Raw genomic sequence first — 13583 nt, forward strand, 5'->3', positions numbered from 1 at the left:
TTAGTGGATACGTTAAAACTTTGGGATATCTATTATAAGTCAATTAAACAGCTGTTGACTCATATGTCTCTAGCCTTAAATAATTCAAAAACAGAAATTCTTTTTATTTCTAATAAGGTTTCTGAGAATAAAAAAGCAGATATTTCCACTCTTCCATCAACTCTTAAGTTTCTTTATGAGGTTAGAGATTTAGGTTTCATTCTGGACTCTGAATTAAATATGAAAGCATCTATTAAAGCTACGTTAAAAGATGGCTTCTATAAATTAAGAGTTTTAAGAAAATTGAAGCCTTTACTACACACGAATGATTTTCGAATTGTACTCCAGGCCTTGATACTTCCGAAAATAGATTATTGTAATGCTTTGTTTTTGGGTGTCCCACTTTCTACTATTCGCCCTCTGCAATTATTGCAGAATGCGGCTGCTCGTTTATTGGCTAATTCTAATAGATGTGATCACATTTCACCTGTGCTGATGAAGTTACATTGGCTTCCGGTACATTATCGTATTCAGTTCAAGTGTTTGACACTTATTCATAGAGCCATCTACGGCTCTAACTCTGAATGGTTGAACACTTCTTTACATCTACATGTGCCAGCTCGGAACTTGAGATCACTGGGACAAGCTTTGCTAACTATTCCATCTCCCAAATTGGTTCGCTTGGGTTCAGTCAGAGAGAGGTCTCTCTCCCTGGCAGGGCCCAAACTTTGGAACTCTTTGCCTACTGATATTCGTCTTGAGGACAATATCAATAGTTTTAAGAAACAATTAAAGACCTGGCTATTCCAGCAGGCCTTTAGACAAATTAATTGATCTCTTGTTAGGTTCTGTGATTTGGGGAAGCGTGCCATTGAAAGAATAGCGATGTGGGATGACTGGGTAACTTTTTGGTGGGCTATAGAGGCTGATGGGTTTGTATTTTTTATTTATTTTTTTAAATGTGCTAGTTTTATATTACTGTTTTTTGTTTTTACTTATGTATTTTTTAAAAAAAAGTATGTAACTTAGATTAGTTTTTATGAAGAATGTTTTTTTTTTTAATTTGGTACTGCAAATTCAATGATTGTTAACCGGCTTGATATATATTTGAAAGTCGGTATATAAAGTTGTATAAATAAATAAATAAATAAATTGATTGGTCTGTTTTCTGAAGTCATAGGGTGTGATTGTTTTGTATTAGTAGGGTAATCTATTACGGCAGGGCAGACTGGGACTAGTAGTTTTTTGGTGTACTAATATGCTACCGGAAACCAGGTATCTGTGTTTTCCGGTTTTGCATTCCTCAGCGGTCTATTTAAATCAGGCGAGTCAGTTCAGTTTAACAAAGGCATTTATCGCCATGCTGTGAAGTTGAATTTAATGATTCTGGCGTTCCGGTGAGTTTTTTACATCTTTTGCATTAAAAGACATGTTTCAGATTGAATGGTTTGGCATTTTCAAGGATGATGTTTGTATCGATTTGTTAACTTTTAAGTCCAAACAAAGTTTTTCAGTTGAATAGTAGTTGGGAGTACATCGTTAGTGAGTGTGTATGTGTGTGGTTTGAGGATTTTGGTTTAATTTAATTCTATATCTTTTCATAATGTTTTCACAGGAACTGAATGAAAATAATATACCGGTTGATATAGTGATCTATCATCTTCATTCCCCTTGAAAAAAGACTCCTTGCGAGTCGAAACATGGACCATGTCGGGGTGGATAATGGAAGTATACCTTTGATATTTAAATGACCATTTACGTGGCTTAATATTCGTTGACTATCAGTGGGTTACTAACCGGTAGTAAATTCATAGATTTTGATAAATACATGAATTGTTTAGTTTTGCACTTTCATGGTTTATAGAATATTTGATTAAATAAAGTATGTTCTTTGGAGTGAGGGGTGGGTAGACAGGAGACAATAAATGATTAAACACCGTTTGAGCTCACAGGCTGATTACTGCCTGCGGCCCATTGAAGGCGAGAGACAGCAGATCGAGAACTGAGTGTGAGCACTTTGCCTATGATATTGTCTCCAGTCTAAGTTTAATATAACGTTTGAGTGAATAGTTACGATACTATTTCCCTCTCTTATAGTGTTTTACACTGTACTTGTGTGAGTTAACTATTGAGAGGTGTTGCTTCTGTTTGAGTTACTAAATTTTGTAAGCAATCACTGAGCAAATGGAAAATCTGCCTTTAAATTTGGTTTATGAATTTAGATATCTCATCTTAAATGTTTTTTTTTTCTTTCAAATAAAAACTAATCTGGAATGGGTAAATGTAAATCAGTTGTGTTTACTCTTTCAAAAATACAAAGACTATTGGACACTTATGAAGTTACTTAATAGCACATTTTAAAACAAATAGGAGAAAATATTTTTTTACTCAATGCACAATTATGCTCTGGAATTCATTGCAGGTGGATGTAGTAAAGGCAGTTAGCATAGCTGAGCTTTAAAAAGGTTTGGACAAGTTCCAGATACACTTGAGGAAATTCACTGCTAGTGCATATCACTGGATGTAAGCAGCATAAAATCTATCTACTATTTTGGATCCTGCCAGGTACTTATGACCTATATTGGCCACTGTTGGTGTTGCGTTGGAGGTGAACCCTTGGGCTGAGGTGGGGTTGAAGCAACCCGTAGGCGAGGACCTATGGGTTCCCACCACCAGCAAGTGGAGTGGGATGAAGCTAGAGATCACTGGAGCTTCACCTATACCAGCCCTTGTTCCCCTCTGGTTGAGCCTTTGGGTGCCGGGACCAGCAGGACTTAGGTGGGCCTTGAGGTTAGCTATAATTGAGTAGCTGTGCAGCCCAGAGACAGCAGTCAGTAGATGGTGTAGTTCTATCCTGGACTGGATTCGGTACGGAGGGCTCAGGTTGCCAAGGAACAATAGGGAACTGGAGGCACCCGAGCAAAAGGAAGGCCTAAGCCTTGAAAAGTCCATGTCCAGAAGATAGGCGAGGAGAGGCGTCACTGACAGGCTGGATTCCTGAGCCGGCAGTGAATGGAAGTTGTGGCAGCAATGAAAAAAATCTGGACGAAGCAGAGTCTGTAGCATAGTCATGCCAAAGCAAGGGTCTGGGTACGGAGAAAGGCAGGCATGGTCAGGCAAGGCAGTGGTCAGAGCACGGAGAAGGCAGATGTGGTCAGATGTAGCCGAGTGTCCGGGGCTGGAGAGAGGCTGAAGAATAGTGGGCATTGCGGAGGTCCAGGGCTGGAGAGTAGCTGAAGAGTAATCAGGCATAGTAAAGGTCCGGGGCTGTTATAGAAAGCTGAAGAGTAGTCAGGTATAGTGAAGGTCCGGGCTGGAGAGAAGCTAAAGAGTAGTCAGGTGTAGCGGAGGTCCAGGGCTGGAGAGAAGCTGAAGAGTAGTCAGGCATAGCGGAGGTCTGGGGCTGGAGAGAAGTTGAAGAGTAGTCAGGCATAGCGAAGGTCAAGTCCAGAGAGTCAGTCCAACATATAGGACTAACAGGAACTAGGAGAACAGGAACCAGGAACCACAGGAAGACAGGAACACATGATGAGATGATTCAAGGAATAGCAACGAGTTCTTGGAGTATGAAGGAGACCTGTTGCAAAGGCAACACTATGGAAGTGAGGACTGAGCTTTATATGCGTGAAGGGTCTGACGTCAGCATCTGGATCTGCAAACCAGGTTCCTACCACGGGCCCTTTAAAGGAATCACTGATGTGCGCGTGCATGCCTAGCAAATGGAGTGGCGCTGGTGGTGGCGTCTCTTTGCGGGCCACGCGGAGAGGGCCCGAAGAACAGGAACATCCTGGCTGGTAACACTGGGTGGTGCGGCAGGCTGGAGTCACTGGAGGGAACCCGAGGTCGGAGCTGGCGGCCCTCTGCTGCCAGCGAAGAGGAGTCAGCAGCTGGAGTCCATCTGAAGAGGTGAGAGGGCCGCGCCATGGGGCTGCCGCGGATGGCGCACGTAACAGTTAGAGGACACTGGACTTGATGAACCCCTGGTCTGATCTAGTATGGTAGTTCTTCTGTTCTTATGATCTCCTTAATAACATTTTTTAAGCACAGGCTATACCAGAAGCCTCAATTTTAAATTGTGTTATGACCTGAGACATAACTGAGGTACTCTATTTATTTTGCAATACAATGGATTGAGTTCATGGTATTGTTTACCCAGAGCTAGATTTAAGATTTTGACGCCTGTTGACAGAGTGCCACAGTGGTGCTCCTTGGAAACTATGCCTGTACATGGTTCTAATGCAAGCACAAGCAGACTTCTATTTGGCTTGGATATTTGATGCCTTCAGAATTTGGCACCCGTGACTATAGACAATTGCCTATTTGGCCTATGCCTAAATCTGGGCCTGCATATACCAGATTACAGCTACTATAATAACTACAGAGCAGTCATATAACTAAATGCCATCTAGTCAGATATAGAGTGATATGATCTTCTTTCTAACATGATGTATTAGGTTGTGAAATACAAATGTGGAAATGTTGGAAGGCAAAAAAACTTCAGTTGGTGATACAGTGTCAACTTGGGTCAACAGAAGACAAAAATGGATTCATACATTGGTGCTTTACTGCACTTGATATAATTATGGCTAGACTATCACAATATTAAGAACTGTAATAACTAAACAAGGATTTCATTTGAGCTAAGTAAAGTTTCTCTGGGGGTAGTGCATTTTTCTAATTTGTGGTTATGTGTTTTTTTATTTCAACTCTGCCTGTCATGGACATGCAATTAATGGACATCAAAAGCATAAAGACTGCTTCATTAGTCATTCTGAAAGGAATAAACAGAAAATGAGGATATTATAAGTATGTCATAGAGAGATGAAAGAAACTGTTACGAACGCAAAGCATTGTTCAGTACAGGGCGGGGGGGAGGGCAGACTATCTTTAAAACATTACTAACTCTCATCTGCACCAGGAGCCATGGGTGGGGGACACTTCTTGACCATTGGGTGGGGGTGATTTTCCCTGGATATGAGTGGTAACGTATATATTAGGGATGTGCATTCGTGCATTCATGCATCCATTTGTTTGATTTATTTTGCTACGTATCACGACTAAGCACGTATCTAACAAATGGATGCACAAAACAAATAGTGTATGTGAATGTGGGTGCCCATAGATGTAAGCACACACCATTTGTTTTGTGGGCCTACTGTCCATTCATTAGACACGTGCTTAGCAGCAAAACGAATCAAACAAATGGACGTACGAATGCACATCCCTAGTAAGTATGTGACAGTGGGTGCGGTGTGTTTGTTATACATTGAATGGGTGGGGATGTCTCAGTAAATGAGTGAGTGTATGCAAACATGTAGATAGCCAGAGGGGTCCATGAGTAACTAGGCGAAGTGTCTGTGTGCAAGTGCGTGAGTGGTGCTCAATATCCCCATCTTTCTCCCAAGGCTCTCTTTTGTCACCTAAATCCCAGCTCCTCTCTCTTCATTCTTCCTGTCCTACAGTAATATTATTTCTTTCCCATTCCCCCCTCCCTTCCTCCAGCAGGTTAGTCTTCAGACTGGGCAAGGAAAATAAATACATTTTCCACATAGCGTGGTCCAGCTTGAGGATTAATATGATAGGGGATGGGCATGAGAGAGACTCCTACTCAGGGAGGCCACCGGCAGGCCTTTCCACCAGCGCCCCCCCCCCCCCAATTCAAATCTACAAACCTGAATCATGCTTCATGTTTCCACTTTATTTATGGGAAAAGGTTTGGAGAAGCAAGCAATTAAAAAAAAAAATCAGACCAATATATAAATGATAGAAAACATCTTTATTTTAAAACTGGAACATTTTGGAGTCTTAAATTTAGAAGTGAAAAGAAACAAGAAAAATAAATGTAATGCTCAAGGATGAGTATGCTCATCTGTGCATACACAAGTGCCATGCTAGACGACTGCAAAATCACCAGATGTACCACAAAATGATTTGGGAGTGGCTCTATTATAATGTGTTAAGTTTCCCTCCTTTTTAAGAAGTAAAAATTGATGCAGGAAATGTTAACTCCCTGGCAATGCACTACATTAAACTTGTAACTTATCTTTAGCACATCCTAAGGAAATCAAAACTCTGCATACGCACAAAATTAAAAAAAAAAACATTTGAAGATACTAAGGATGTTCATGGGGATGGTCTTTTCTGGCAGAGAAGCCTAACACTGGCATTATGGCTTTCTTTTCATAAACAAATGCCTTCTGAGAGAACCAATAATCTCTGCGAAGAGAACAAATGCGAGAGTCAGGGAAGGAGGAGAGAGGTAGAAAAAAAAAGCAATATAAATTTAAACAAAACCAAAGAAAGGCTGAAATGTCCCAAAGCAATGCAAGTATTCTTTTTTCTTTCTATTTTATTTCATCTCATAGGTTCAAGAGATAACTACATTCTCCTTTTGGAGTCAGAGTTCAATTAAGCTCCAGCTATATTTCTCAGACCATTCATGCAGAGTCCTCCTTTTCAGCTGTGAGACAGGTCCCAGCTAGAAGAAAACATATTTTGGGTTTATATAGAAGGACCATTTGGCTTTTCTTTGATACTTCTTAATTTTCTCATTTTCTCGGTGTTCAGGGCTTCTACTCTCCAGCTGACCTGGGGAGTAAAAGCCTAGAATTAAGCCCCAGTTTCTGAGGTAAGCCCTGATTTCTCTTATGCTGCACAATAATTGTCTTTAATACTGCACATTATAGGTTTAGGTTATATTTACCAAACTTGTATTTTCCTTGACTCAAAGTGACCACAAAACATAAAAACCTGTGTAATTAAGTTTAATGTGCACAATAAGGGCCTTTCTTACACTCCTGAGAAGCTGGACAGGAAATTATTACTGGTTCTCTTTTTTCATTTCAGTGTTCCTTAAAACACCTATATTTATAGAGTTCTATACCTTCCACGTTTTGATTTAATTTTTTCTTAATGAAAACTGGGTAGGTATTGCCTTTATTGTTCCGCCCCTAACATTTTTAGTGTGCAGTAGTTTAATATTTGCCTCATAAGATGTTTAATCTTTTGAACAATATTAATTGTTCTTATCCCTAAGTAAGACCTATTTTATAGTCACAGTTGTAGTACATATGATAATTTGTAGAACTTCTCTCCTGCAGTGTTAAATTAAGCCTTGACCTAATTATGCATAACTAAATGAGACACAAAACCTTTACTCTCAAGGAGTGTCATGAGAGGTTGCATCCTGGTCCTGCATCAAATTAACTTCTGTCATACTGAATGAGATATCAACATTTTCTGAAAGGGATCTGATGGTAATAACTTTCAGGATCATCTACCTTGGGTGACATGCTATAGATATTTACCTTGCATAAGATACAGGTTTTGTTTTTTTTTTTTTTGTTTTGTTTTTTTTTTTGGGGGGGGGGTCTTCTGTTTGTTAAACCATACTAAATTTAAGATGAAATTGTGCAAAGTCGAAGAAAAAAAATCCCAGCATATTTCCCCATTTTCATTACGGATGATCTATTCAGTAGTAGCATATTTAAAACATTTTCTTTCACATATGCTTTTCTTGCTGTATCTTAGAGGGTCATTTCATAACAGCTTACATAGGGCTAATGTCTGTGGCTACTTTCTGGCACAAAGTTGCGCCTGCTCCTGAGAAGCTGTAACATTATGTGCAGATCCTTCCCCAACCCTGACTTTGCTCCCCAGAAGGTTGTTTCCTACTGTAGCCAAAAAGTTGTGTGAAAGCAGGTTTCATCAGACTTTTACTAACAGAACTCGTAGGTTGGTTACCTAAATGCAGTTTATGTGCATAAAACAGCATTTATATTGACAAAGTGCTTTGAAAATCAAACTGTAAGATATCATAGCATATATTTTGCAGTGATCTTTACTTTCTCTTTACTACCATAATATAACATGAAACACTGATCATATTACAAAAGCAGCCATTTTATCACCAAACTTTGGCAAAGCTAATTGGGAGAAAGAAAGAGATACATACTGAGCTTAGGAATGTGGAAGAGGATATTTTTCTGAGAATTTCAATAAGTTCTGAATGAGTTGTTTTGTTTCATTTATAATCTTTTTTGTGTTGTTCCCTATTGATCTATATAGTTTGTTTGCAAGTATGTATGTCTTTGTAAGCATGTCACTTTCTATTTTATTCTGTTTCATGTAGGAAAGATGGTGAGAGATGGAGGGGATGAGAAGAGAGAAAATGAGTGAGCAGAAGAAATGTGACTTTTTTGGAGATTTTAAAAGGAAAAGAGAAGCAGGTATAAAAGGGTAGGGAAGGACAGGATAAGGTATGAAGACTTGAGCAGAGCACAGAGAGATGAGTGCTGAAGGAGTTGAGATGGGGTTTCCAATTCTCACATGTGTCAGAATTGGAAACCCCATCAGATAAGGAGAACAATGGAGACAGACGAGGAAAGACATGAGTAAACTTTAAAAATACAATGCACTATTGAAATAACGTACCATGGAGAAGCTGCCTTGGACACTCAGTGGAGGATCTAGACACTGCCAATGGAGGACTTAGGTTTAATTTCTGAGTCAAGTCCATGCTAGGGATGCTTCAGAGGCAGGGTTCACAGCCCCAGTGTAGTTACAGGATTTAGGCACTGTGATTGCATTTTTGAAAGTGGCTCATATACATGGGCCCTTGGCTGAGAACTGTCACTGTAATGACTTGTCTTCTAAGCAAGTTGGAAGAAGATATAAAATAAGGGAAAAATATGTGGGTAGCTGCAAATGTAGACCGATACTGCCTGATCACATTTTAACTCTATTCTTGGGTCCTCCACCTCCACTGGAAGGTTGTTCCATGTACACCATCCTCACTGTAAAAAAAAAATAAAAAATCCATTGATTACTCCCGAGTCTACCCCTTTTCACCCGCATCCCATGATCCCTTGTTCCAGAGCCTCCTTTCCATTGAACGAGGACTGCCTCCTGTTCATACACCTTGGAGGTATTTAAATGTCTCCATCCTATCTCACATATCCCACCTTCCCTCTACGGTATACATGATTAGATCTTAAAGTCTGTCCCCCTACTATTCACAAGGAGGAACACTGATCATCTTAGTAGCCACTTTCTAAGCCGACTCCATTCAGTTTCATATCCTTTTGAAAGTGTGGTGTCCAGAATTGTGTACAGTATTCCAAATGAGGATTTAGCAGGGACTTATAAAGGGGCAATTTCACCTCCATTTTTTTTTTTTTTTTTGCAGACAATCCGTCTTCCTATGCAACCAAGCATATTTATAGCTTTTGCCATCACCTTATTCACCTATTTGGCCACCTTAAGGTTAACATATATGATCACCCACAAATCCTTTCTTTCTTTTATGTTTAGAATAATTTAATCCTCTCCCCACCCCCATCCTGTACTGCTCTCTTGGAGTTTTGCAGCTCAAATGCTTCACTCTTCATTTTTTAGCATTAAATCCTAGCTGCCAAAACCTAGACCTGTTGCAGATTTTGGTGTCTTCTTGATAGTCTTTCTACAATATTATTTACAAAAGTGTTGTAAAGAACCTGTTCAAGAACCAATCCATGCAGAACACCACTAGTAATACCCCTCCTCAGAGTGAACTCCATTTACCACTAAACTTTGTCATGTTCTACTCAATCAGTTTCTAACCCATTCACTTTAGGTTCCATACCAATGGCGCTCAGTTTACTTATAAGTTGTCTTTGTTGAACCATAACAAAACCCTTACTGAATCAAAGTATACTCCATTTATTGTTCTCCTCTGAAACAACTCTCTGGTCACTTGTGAAAGAAATTGATCATATTTGGCTGAGAAGACCTACCTCTAGTATAAACATACTGCCTCAGATCTTGAATTCTATTCCATTCCAGAAACAGCATTATCCTCTGTTTTAGCAGCAATTCCATCAATTTATTCACCACAGAGTTCAGACTAAAAAGCCTATAGTTCCCAGCTGCCTCCTTATTTCCATTTCTGTGAAGAAAAACCACATCCACCTGTCTCCATTCCTCCAGATCTATCTCAACACTAAGGAAGTTTTGAAAATGTCAGCCAGCAGAACTGCTAGAATTTCTCTGTTCCTTTAATACCCTCATCTGTATCCTGTTGGGATCATCACTTTATCTACTTTTAGTTTAGCTAACTCCTGAGAAACATAGTCTTCTGAAAATCATTTTAATCTCATGTTAATCTTATTTGTATCCTAGGCCCCAGCGCCAGAACCAGAACCTGGACTGAACCCCAATCCAGGCCTAGGCCCCGAACTGGGTTCCGGGACTCGGCTTCAGGCTGGGGCCTGGACTGGGTCCCTAGGCTGGACCCCAGCCATGGCCCATTTTATTCTTCCATTTAAGTCAATAGAACATAGGGATTGCTTTCCCCATTGATTGCAATAGAAAATGAAAAACAAATGCAATAAACAAACATTTTTTTTGTTTGTTTATTAGAAACCAAACACAGGGAAAAGTAACCTATGAAATGAATAGTTGATCTGAAATGAAAATTTTGCTTCTGTACATCCTTAATATATAATACAATCTATGCTTTCCTTTACTTATAGTATTATCATGCATGTTTTACTAGATATTTTGATATAGTTTGTGTTTACAAATAGTATACTTTCCAGTAATAATGGTTAGAATAATGGTATTTTTAAAGTATAGAAATCCAAATCAATATGATATTAGCATTTATAGAGTGAGGGAGGACAATTGTGCTCAAATGCAAATATTTGCTATTATATGCAATATCCTTATAGGCTTGCTATAGAGCAATTATACACAAAAGTGGATTCATGGAGATTTATGTTACTATTTGATAAATGGTGCGGCAGTTCTGTTTTTAAAATACATGCATATATTTCAGTATATGCAAATATTTCCAAAGAAAAAAAGCGCATACTTTCTCTACCTATTTTCTAAACAGAAACATGTATAGTTTAGGTGAGCAAAAAAAAAAAAAATGTACGTGTGCACAATAACCCTGACATATGCAGAGGCAGGTATTTAATAAAGTATTTGTATATACCGCTTTAACAATATTTACTTGCAGACATACTTGAAAACACCAATTTGCCAATAACTCCGCAAGTTCACCCAGTCTGTATCTATTTCACCTGAACCTCTACCAGTTCACCCAGACCTCCCATTCAAAAACTGCAGCTAACAAACAACTCTGATTTCACTTGTGCTAGTCATAATGTATGAATAAGTTTGGTGATGTATACAAGTATATCCCTTACAAAATAGCACCTACCGTGCATACTTCTGAAACATGCCTCAGAATGCCCCAGCTCATCTTTTTTCTGCTTGTAAAATGTATGTGCAAAATGGAAAAAACCATTTATAAAATAGCATATCCACACATATATTGCTTAAGCATGAATACGCAATTTTCACATGAGAATCCCTTTTGAAATGCATAATGTTTCTTTTAGCAATCTCCTGTTTCACCCCACTCATCTCAGTCTCTCTCTCCCTTTCTCTGCCTTTGTAAATTAATCTTTCTCTTTCTCTTATTCTCTCTCTCTCCATCTCTCTTCATCAGCCTTGGGGTAGCATCGCCAATAAATGTATTTTTCGTGCATGAATTGCCTTTATATGTTTCATGTTTGTTTTCTACATATCATTACAAGATTGAGCATCATTCTTTTTTTTTTAAATTTATACTTTATTGAATTTTTAATTACGATACAAGTAAATATTTCAATACACTCTCCATATTCCAGGAAAAATAACATTAATAATACAAAAGAAAATACCTCACTTTGCAGTTATAGAAAATACAATATCCTGGTTAGGGGCACATTGCAAAATTTTTTTAGGAAATAGAGAAGACCAAGATTATATTAAGCAGATCAAAGGCAATCAAAATATAATTGAAATTCAAAATACTGATGCTTGGGGTTGACCAATATCCTTACTATTCTTTCCAACCCTCCTGAATACATTTAGGTACAAGATGATCCATCTAAATAGCTACGTAATTGTGTTGGCTCAGTAAAAATATATTTAGCATTCCCATAATAAATGAAACGACATGGGAACCGTAACACAAATCGTGCCCCCCTTCCCACCACCTCACCCCTCATTTCCAGAAATTTTTTACGTTTTAACTGAGACAATCTAGCAATGTCTGGGAAAATTTGAATGCATTGTCCAAAAAATTTTAATTTTTGAAACCTGAAATAGTGCTTTAATACACCATCTCTGTCCATTTTTGAGGAAAATTGAACCAATAGCTTTGCTCTCAAATTTATCTCCATTTCAAAGGATTTTTCCAAAAAATCCGTTAGGTCTAACGATTCTTCTTCTCCTTTTTCTTGAGTGATGTTATTATTCCCAGTAGGATTTCGCTGTGTTAAATAGTAAGTAGATATTATAACTGGAATCTTTTCTGTCGAGTACTTCAAAATATTTATAAAGTAACTTTTCAATAAATCTATAGGAGATTGCAGTTTAGTTTTGGGGAAGTTAAGAAATCTTAAGTTCGCTCTTTTAACTTGGTTTTCAAAGAATTCTATTTTATTTTCCACCATTTTTTCAGATTTTATAAGATTTAATTGGACCTCTTCAGTTTTCTTAACTTTCCCTTCCAAAGTTACCATTTTTTCTTCCACCAAAGTCAGCGTTTCCTCTACTTTCTGTGTCTTTAACATTGCCTCTTGCACAGTTAAGGTTAACAAAGTTATAGATTTCTGCATGGTAATTAAAATATTTTTAATCTCCTCCGAGGGAGCCAAAACTGAGGTGGTAAGTGGGGTTAGATTTCCCAGCTTGTTTCCTACCTCCAGGGGTCCTTCGCCATTTTTTTGATGTTCCGGGCGGTGTTGTGCCGACTCCAAGTGGTTCCTGGAACCCGTCAATTGCAGGTTCTCCGAGGGTATTCCTTCCACCCCTCTCTGGATACCGCTCGGCATTGAGGGAAACTGCCCAGATGCCTCTGCACTCACTGAGCATTTCCTCGGTGGCTCCGGTGGCGTTGGATATCCCGGGCTCAGCGAGATCTCTGAGGTCAGGGGGCTCGGCAGCTGCTCTCTGTCTGCCCCAGCAACCATTGCTTCCGGGTTTGATATTGGGGTCCTCGTGAAAGCTACATCGATCCTCGGTTGAAGTAATTGCTCAGGGGTTGAGGTAATATCACGAACGCGAGCCTTCCTCTTTGAATGCGGCATTGTATTTCCGAAAAGGTAATTAATTATAGAGTCGCTCCTTTTAGAAATCTCCTTCTCCCGGGAGCGCAGCCCTCACGACCTCAAAGCTCAGCGGCCATCTTGGTCTCCCCTAGAGCATCATTCTTAAACCAGGGTATGTTGTGTATGATCACATCTCTAAAATTTAATGCCAGCATTATTCTCAATACTTGCATTATGACAAAGAGAGCAATATATTAAAAGTGTGCTTGAAAGTACTTTTTGATCTGACTAGAGGCCTGTTTTGCCACATTTTACTTATCTCTTGGTCTCTTGATACTTTATGATCTTCTGATTTTCCATACATTGTGCAGGATAGTAACTTGATAGTGACACTTCTATTAGCAATGCTCTTCTTATGGTATTTTTCCTGTATTACTACATTTTGTTTTCTAGCATCCAGCTTTTTATTACTTGGTATGGGGCTATATTTTGTGATCACAACTTCTTAATTCTGTTAGA

The 13583-nt window shown here is 38.8% G+C and overlaps 1 protein-coding gene and 1 long non-coding RNA gene across 3 annotated transcripts in view; one reads left to right on the forward strand and one right to left on the reverse strand.

Annotated features, from left to right (window-relative positions):
* The window catches only part of PCDH9 (protocadherin 9), a gene marked incomplete in the record, with an annotated part of 2477617 nt that overhangs the window by 1942171 nt on the left and 521863 nt on the right, over positions 1-13583 (forward strand).
* The window catches only part of LOC115092262, a 34646-nt gene continuing 26869 nt past the window's right edge, over positions 5807-13583 (reverse strand). Inside the window, exons 2-3 of one of the 2 annotated variants that reach the window (XR_003856964.1) lie at positions 8413-8774; positions 5807-6195 (exon numbers count right to left, since the gene is read on the reverse strand). This is a non-coding gene — a long non-coding RNA (uncharacterized LOC115092262). Of the gene's footprint in view, positions 6196-6218; positions 6458-8412; positions 8775-13583 lie in introns of those variants that run through there. The other variant, XR_003856963.1, reaches the window with a different exon arrangement.

The sequence above is a fragment of the Rhinatrema bivittatum genome, chromosome 5, assembly GCF_901001135.1.
Source record: "Rhinatrema bivittatum chromosome 5, aRhiBiv1.1, whole genome shotgun sequence".
Taxonomy (NCBI): domain Eukaryota; kingdom Metazoa; phylum Chordata; class Amphibia; order Gymnophiona; family Rhinatrematidae; genus Rhinatrema; species Rhinatrema bivittatum.